At 31.0% G+C, this 9,196-nt stretch overlaps 1 pseudogene; it reads right to left on the bottom strand.

The window, feature by feature from the left end:
- Window positions 1-8,329: 8,329 nt before the first annotated feature.
- LOC149180089 (pectate lyase 1 pseudogene) lies at window positions 8,330-8,960 on the bottom strand (annotated as a pseudogene).
- Window positions 8,961-9,196: the final 236 nt, after the last annotated feature.

Here is a 9,196-nt window from a genome sequence, read left to right as displayed (position 1 = left end):
TAGAGAATCCATATATATCAAGTTGTCAAAGTAGACCAACTCCTTTACCAGGATAAGTGGCTCATCAGGTACCAAGTTCAATAGAAATTTTGTCAACTCATGGAGGCTCTGTACGCAATGGGTACCATTTCTTCCTAATGGGGGAGCACTAATCCAGGTGAATATTCATGGCCACCTGCCCATTCCACTTGGACTTCTAGTCAGTTTCATCAGTTTCCTTGATTATAACACAATTTACTATTTTTAGCATTTTTTCGAGTCCTGAACTATTTTGACCCCCTAAACGATGTTTGTTTGAGGTCCGTTGCAGACATGTAGTCATAGGCATGGTCCTGCCACAAATTTTTCAATACTCGAAGAAACCTTTCTAACAAGGTATCGTACATGCCAACTAAAAATCATATGACCAAGTTAAGGCCCTGAGAATTTGGCTTCCCAACCAAGGTCCCACAAACTCTTGCCATTCCATCTCCTAGGGTTAGAGTTTTTGTTGTTTAGGGTTTCTCTTTATTGTCGAATAATAAAAAGGGCTTTGAGCTTCATTGTAACATAGTTTAGGGGCATGTAACTGTCACATCTCTTCTTAGAGATAAACTACCATTGTCTGAGCTAGCTTATTTTCATTTTATATGTAAGCATCTTTGAGTTCTTTGATATTAATGAAATGAAGATTTATTTCTACTCCATCTCTGTGTTTATGTCTATATCTATATTTTGTTTCTTTCATGCATAAGCTTGGATCAGTAGACATGCTTGTCATTGATGTTAAGAAAAATTAGTTTGTTAAATATTAATATAAATTTAAGTTAATTTTTGAACTACCTCTCGAGAGGGATAACATACCTTAAGATACAAACTTTCTTTTGAGTGTAAAATTTGAAGAAATATTTTTACCTCGATAGATTTAATTCCTCTTAACACTTGGTAGATATAGAGTTAAAATGGATTGTGAAATCATTAATCAATATAAAAATTCAATCTTTGCCATAAACATTTTTTTCTAAGTTATATATCGATATCTTTATATCATCATGGCAATATTTGTAATATACATTTTTAATAAATACTTTATTGAAATGTTAAATAAAATAAAGTATAAAACATATCAAAGAAAAATGCTCTCTATATATGTAACTATATGTGTAATCGTGGTTTTAATAAAATTAAAAAAAAAAAGAGTATTTCTATCTATAGAGATGAGAAACTTATATAAATATGAATAATATTATTAAGAACCAACATAGATCTATCCTAACTCAGGATATACCAAGTGCTAAGAGGAATCAAACATATAGATGTGCAAATGTTTTCTCAAGCTTTGCACTCAAAATGAAGTTTATCTAAGGATATACCAAGTGATAAGAGGAATCAAACCTATAGAGGTGAGGATATACCAAGTGATAAAAGAAATCAAACATATAAAAGTAAAAACTTTTTCTTAAATTTTGCACTTAAAAACAAGTTTAAATTGTGAGAGATTTGATTGCTTTAAACACTTAATAAATACAAAGTTAAAATAAAACTATATTAATAAAAATGCATTAATACCTACTATTACTCTTTTCGATTGTGCCATGAAATCCCAGCGAATATGATTTTTTAAAATGGTAACAAATAACGATATTTGATATGGCGATATGACCACCATGTTATTCACGGAAAAGTGATTACAATTCATTTTTGTTAGTCTTGAATTGAATTTTCATCATAATTTTCATCATAATTAAAACTCTTCTTTGAAAAAAAATGTATAATAAACTGTATGAAGGTCCTTATTCTATGCAAATCAAATGTAATAAAATTTAATTATAAAGTTGGGAACTCAAGTGCAAGAAGGCATTTGTGAGATGAAAGTCTTTTTGTTTTGACACATTAAAGGCTTTAGGATTTTATCTCGTCTTAAAATAAATACTATTTTTATTAGTCTTGAAATGAATTTTCATCATAGTTAAAACTCTTCTTTGAAAAAAATGTATAATACACGGTATGAAGGTCCTTATTCTATGCAAATCAAATGCAATAAAATTTAGTTGTAAGGAAACTCAAGTGCAAGAAGGCATTTGTGAGATGAAAGAGTTTTGTGGACACATTAAAGGCTTTAGGATTCTATCTCGTCTTAAAATAAATTCTTTCAAGATGCTTTTACAGGAATAACTTATAAGTTTTTTCAATACTTCACGGAGAAAATACTAGTTTATAAGATTGTTCTATTTGTAAAGAGTGATCGTAATTTTCCTACATTAGTTAACAAAATAGTGGCAACCAACCCGTGATTTGTGTTAAATAAATATCAACCCATTTTTATTTACAATTATGCTTCTTGGGGTCTTCCTCTCTATCTATATATATAACCATCGTAACATCGATCAGATTGCGTTGTTGGTTTAGTGTACCGATTTTTTTTCTTGCTTCGTTACTTAACCACTGTAGTATTTACACTATCGTTTTTGTTTTCAAACTCCTACTTCGTATGATTATTTCAATTTTAGCAATTCATATTTATGCATGTCCAAAAGTTCTGGCTGGCTTTTGACAGAAACTATGAAGAATCTATGGAAGATCTTTATCATTTCATTACTAAATATAGTTATTTATAGATATATAAGCAGGAGTTGATTTGCACTGACTGACTCAGGCCGATTCACATTAAATTTGATGACATGGGAAGCTGTCGTGATTAATGTTCTAACACTTTTTCTGATGACGTGGGAAGCTGTCGTGATTAATGTTTTAATACTTTTTCTTAATCACAATGACCTAAATTTAAACTTGTCTTACAACAAAACATTTCATCATTTATCTGAAGGCATTAAAAAGGTGAATGACCAACCTTTCAAATTTAGCATTAATGAATGAGATAGATCGTTATTTGGGTTTGTATAGATTAATATGTATAATGCTTTTCATTCCATACCATTTTTACGTTGATTTTTAATTAATGTGGGAGGTAAGTTTTCTTCATAAAAGAATTTGAAAGCTTCGGTATGTTAGGGATTGAAATCAAAGCAATTAATTCTCTGAAACCAAACCTATGCTGAAGAATTATATATTTCAGTAGCGCCTAAACCAAAAGCTCTAATTATATCTCGCGGTGAAATAACGAATAATTGGTTGAAAATTATGCAAAACAACATAATGAAAATTATGTTCATGGTAAGGTTTCATTGATTTCAATTTTATTGGTTTTATAGTTATTATGCTCTTCATTACTCTATTATCCTGTTATGTATGGAAGTTAATGTTTTCCTGGATGTTATAACATATAAATGTTGAATAAAGTTAACATAATTATGTTTTTTTTATAATGAAATTATTAATATTTTATAAAGTATGAAATGTTTTTAATGAATATTAAAAAAATAATAAAATAAAATGGAGTAACAAAAATATTGATATAGAGTAAAAATTTTATCTGGTTAATTTTTTATTAAAATTTATTTTTTTGAACTATGAATAATTATTGTAATTTGGAAGTAGTTTTTTTATCAAAATTATAATTTTATAATAATTTGCACTTTTTATTAATTAAAATTCATGACAATTCATGAATTTGAGTAAAAAAAAATTAATTCAAAACAAGTTTCTCATTTAAAAAAATAATTTTTCTTCTATTTAAAAACTCGTTTATAAAAATCACTGGTTCTATTTAAAAAAAAACAAACATTGTTTTATCTCGTTTGGTATGATTGTAAGGTTTTAGATACCAATTTTTTAGTTTAAAAAAATTATATAAAGTTATTTTCCTTTTCAATATCAATATACCACATATTTTATTATTGTGTTGAGAGACACTCTATAGCCTAGTGTTTATATCACACATTTTATTATTGTGCAGACACTCTACAACCCAATATTTGAGTAGATCTCACATAAAAACGTAAACATAAATGTAAATAACATTTAACATTTCTAATCTAATTTCGACCCTATTTAAAAATCAATCTCTTTATTAGTATGGGGTAGATTTCACATAAAAAAAATGTAAACATGTAAACCCAAATGTAAATGTAAACAACCCCTATGGGGTAGACCTCACATAAAAATGTAAACATGTAAATGCAAATGTAAATGTAAACAATTCAATATGGGGTAGATCACACATAAAAGTGTAAACATGTAAGATTTCACATAAAAACGTAATTTTGGTCCTATCTAAAAATCAATCTAATTGTTGGTATGTATAAACACAATATAAATTTAAAATATAAAGAGGTTTATGAACACTCAAAAAAGATTTATGGTAAATAAATAGAAATATAAATGAACTAGGTGTATGTTAAATAAATAAAACACTTTTTTATATTTACTCCAAAGATATGGTAAATAAATAAAAATATAAATAAACTAGAGGTATGGTAATTAAATAAAACCTCTTTTTATATTTATTCCATAAACCTCTTTATATTTACAAAATCTCAAAAAATATGTTTTATTTAGATGAAGCCTATGGATCAAATACCATGGGACAATTAATTAATAATACTATGGGCCAAATACCATATTTATAAAAGAGGTATGATAAATAAATAAAAATATATCAAATAGGATTAGAAATCAACATCTAATTATATACCAAGTCTATGGGCCATATACCATGGTAAATAAAAAAGGTATGATAAATAAATAAAAATATAAATAAACCAAAGGTATGGTAAATAAATAAAACCTCTTTTTATATTTACTCCATAAACTTTTTTATACTTACTAACACTCAAAAAAGAGGTTTTATTTAAGTGGAGACTATGGGCTAAATACCATGGGCCAAATTACTATTAATACCATGAAAAAAACATTATTAACCTGAATATTAATCTTAAAAGATTAAAATTAAGATTATTATTATTATTATTATTATTATTATTATTATTAAATCTAATATTCATATTATAATATTAATATTATTAGATTTACTAACTTTAGATTAATACAATATTAAATTTGTTATATTATAATATATATTAATATATCATGGTATATATTAACTCTAAATATATATGGGAGCGAAGAATTAAGACAGAGTGATAGAGGTGGAGAGATAAGGGGGGTGACAAGGGAGAAATGGAGATAAACTTAAGGATGGGGGAGAGGAGGAATGAAGAGAGAGAAGATGATTGTGAGAGGTAGAGAAGGGTAGGAGAGGGAGAGAGGGAAAGGGAGAGCGAGAGAGGAGTTTAGAGAGAAGGAAGAAGAAAGACATAGAGAGTGAGAAGTCAATAGAGAGGGAGTTTCAAGGGAGAGATGGAGAGAGAGAGTGTATGTTTAGGGTGAGATAAAGAGACAAAGAAAGAGAGATAGAGAGAAGGAGAGACAGAGGGATATAGTGACATAGTTGAAGGGAGAGAGAGGATTGGAGGGAAAAGAGAGAGAGAGAGAGGGGGGCTTAGAGGGCAAAGAGAGAGAGAGAGAAAGCATAAGAGACAAGACTTGAGAGAGAGGAGGAGATTGATGGGGGAAGAGAGGGGATTGGAGGGTAAAGAGAGAGAGATGGGGGAAGAGAGAGGGAGGTGGGAGAGAATGGGAGAGAGAGGAAGTATGAGAGAGCGTACTTGAGAGAGAGGAGGAGAGAGGAAAGGAATAAGAAATACATAGAGAGTGAGAAGTGGGCAGAGAAAGGGAGTGACAAAGGTGAGATGGAGAGAGTGTGTGTATGTTTGTGGGTGAGATAAAGAGACAAGGAAGGAGACATGGAGAGAATGGGGGAGAGAAGGAGAGAGGAGAGAGGGATGGATATAGTAACAGAGTTAGAGAGAGAGAGGATGTGAGAGAGTGGAGAGAGGGAGGTAAAGAGAGATGGAGTTGGAGGGGGGGAGAGGGAGGTAAGAAGAAAGATTTATAGAGATAAAGGTGGAGAGAGAGAGGGAGAGAGGACAACAAGAGGGAAGAGAGATAGAAGAACGGGAGGGTGAGAGAAGGGTAAGAAAGAGAGAGAGAGAGGGAGAGGAGGAGGTTGGGATATATAGATATATTGGAGAAAGAGAATGTATGTTTTGGGGGTGATATGGAGAGGCAAAGGGAGATATAGATATAGATGGAAGGTGAAGAAAGGGAAGAAGAGTGGGATGGAGAGAGAGAGGGACGGATAGAGAGATTGATAAATATGGAGTGAGAGAGTGGGTGTGTTTGGGGGGTTGAGATAGTGATACAAAGAAGGAGAAATGGAGGGAGATGTAGATATAGATGGAGTGGGGGTAGAGGGAAGAATGTTTATTGCACTAGATACATTGATTTTAGTTTAGATGGTGATTCCTAATCCTATTTCATTGCTTGCACTAGATGCATTGATTTTAGTGTAGATGTTGATTTCTAATGATATTTGATTTCTTGCACTAAATGCATTGATTTCAATGTAGATGATTTCTAATCCTATTTGATTGCTTTCACTAAATGCATTGATTTCAGTGTAGATGGTGATTTTTAATCCTATTTGATTTCTTGCACTAGATGCATTGATTTCAATGTAAATGTTGATTTCTAATAATATTTGATTTCTTGCACTAGATGCATTGATTTCAATATAGATAATTTCTAATCATATTTTATTGCTTGCACTAAATGCATTGATTTCAGTGTGCATGGTGATTTCTAATCCTATTTGATTTCTTGCACTAGATGCATTGATTTCAGTGTATATGTTGGTTTATAATCCTATTTTCTTACTTGCACTAGATGCGTTGATTTCAGTGTAGACGTTGGTTTATAAAAATATTTTCTTGCACTAGATGCATTTATTTGAGCTTAAATGTTGATTTCTAGTCATATTTGATTTCTTGCATTAGATGCATTGGTTTCAGTGTAAGTGTTATTTTCTAATCTTATTTGATTTCTTTCATTAGATGCATTGATTTCAATGTAAATGTTGATCTCTGATTTGATGTAATTGGATGTATGATGGTGCATTAATTTTAAAGTCATTGGATTAATATTGTGCATTGATTTTAGTGTAAGCATAAAAAAATATTGGCAATGTACATTGATTTTTGTGTTATAGTAATTCAATCTATTAATATTGGAGAGAAAGAGAGACAAGGTATGATGTTTACTACAATATCTCGAGCTAAATATTTGAATGTTTTATGGTTTAACATGTCCTTTCATATAATCGATATGAAAAGATGACAAACGTAACAAGGGTGATAATAAGAATAGTAGAAGAAAATAGTTTTAGATTAATCACAATGAAGACTATTTGTAATTTAGGATATTCTTATCATTCACATTTTCTATCATTCAACATTATTACATTGTCACTTTACATTCAAAATTTTCATTTTATCATTCTTCATAATTAAAGTTATTCACAATATTTATCACTCAACTAATTGAGGTAACTAAGCAAATTTAAAATTAAAATGACCAGATTAATCCGAGAAATATTTAGAATATTTAAAATAATTATATTAATAATATATGATTTTACATATTTTTGATAAAATTAATCATATTTTCTTTGGTCACATATGACTGAAACTAGCCTAGATCCATTTTAACTCCGGATCTATTAAGTGCTGAGAGGGATCAAATCTTTCGAGGTGCAAACCTTTCCTCAAGTTTTGCACTCAAAAATGAGATTTTCACCTGAAGAAATTTGATCCCCTCTTGACACTTGATAAATCCAGAGTTAAGATGGATCCACGTTGGTTAATATATATTCAGATATATCATACACTTAATATATAACACTAGATTAATCATAAATATTTAAAACAATATTAATGTAGAGAACCTTGAACCAAGAAAATACTTTTGAACATCTTAATTTAAGATGACAATATTCTCTTATTAAATATTAAATATTTATGTAATTATTCAATATTAATATAATATAGAGTTAATTAAATTATATACATATATGTATATAATTGTGATAGCTCTATACGATAACTTTGTCTCCAAAGACAAATATTATATTGAAAAAAATACGCACATTAATCTCATCCACCATCACAATTGTTCAAATTCATGGCTAATAGTTAGGCTTACACTTGTGTATCGAACCACCTTTTGGTGTCCGCATATATTTCACTTCCTATGCCCAAAAAGTATCTGTATCATTCTTGTCGAACCCTGCATACATTCATTATAATATGCTATATTGTTAACAATGCCATCTGACACAAACTTGGGATCCGACAATGTTCGAGATGCCCTAACTATTATAAAAATCGTAAATCTTCGTGGATATCCTACTGCATAAACACACAAGCATATAGATTCTTCCACATCTCCCCTAGAGGCACGATATTCCACACTGGCAAGCTATAGTTCCCGCATCTCTCGTAATAGATGCTACAGACTTTCTGGTAACAACCCTGAATGTTTCACGTGTCGCTTATAACGAATTGACAGTGTCTGTATTTGTTGCATATTGAATGAAGTATGGTCCATTCAAAAATTCATCATTCACAGACCTCGTCCTTCCCATTGTATTTGATCTAGTCACCTGCTAATCAAACATACTTTGTCATAACGAGCAATTCAAACTTTGCAACTTAATTTATAAATGTGTTTGCATTGTTCCACATATACTCGCATACTTGTACATGTAGATCATTATTTCTAACAAAATACAAGAAACATTCATTACCTGCGTCTTAAAGTTGTCATTTGGAGCAACAAAACGATTCCCTTCACTTCTGATTGCCGGGTTCATAGATCCTCCAATGGCATATATTCCCCATGGTTCGTAGTCATTGTTCACCACATGCGCGTAGCCAAAACAGACCCTGCAAACCAAACCCAGAGTAACATTACTCCAAGAAAAAATTAAAAAACACTTGAAGCATTATGATGATTCACTGAACACAAAGTTGAAACATGTTGTTCTGTTGATTTATCTTTGGGAAAATAGCATACCCTCAATTGATCTTTTACGGCATGCGTTGACGTCCGAAATGATTGAAAGCCAATGTAACTTTCATGGCCTTGTTTGCACTGTAGCTATCATCATGCCTTAATAGCATGACCTCGTCATGGTAACTGAAGCGATTGTTGGATATAGTGATGGTCGTGGAAGCGAGAGTGACGTCTATGAGGCCGTCGGCGCTGGAGTAGAGAGTGTTATGGTCGATCCAGATATCTCATGATGCAAGGACCGATATGGAATCCCCATCGCTACCGGCCATACTTTGCACCAATGAGCCGTACCAATTCACATACCCAAACTGACTGGGTTTGCAATGGTGAATACTGAGGCCAT

Source organism: Pinus tabuliformis, chromosome 3_2 (genome assembly GCF_031772625.1).
Source record: "Pinus tabuliformis cultivar Carrire ecotype Pingquan chromosome 3_2, CPIR1, whole genome shotgun sequence".
Taxonomy (NCBI): Eukaryota; Viridiplantae; Streptophyta; class Pinopsida; order Pinales; family Pinaceae; genus Pinus; species Pinus tabuliformis.
Note: the sequence above shows the minus strand (reverse complement) of the source record. Positions and strands in the feature narration are given on the sequence as shown.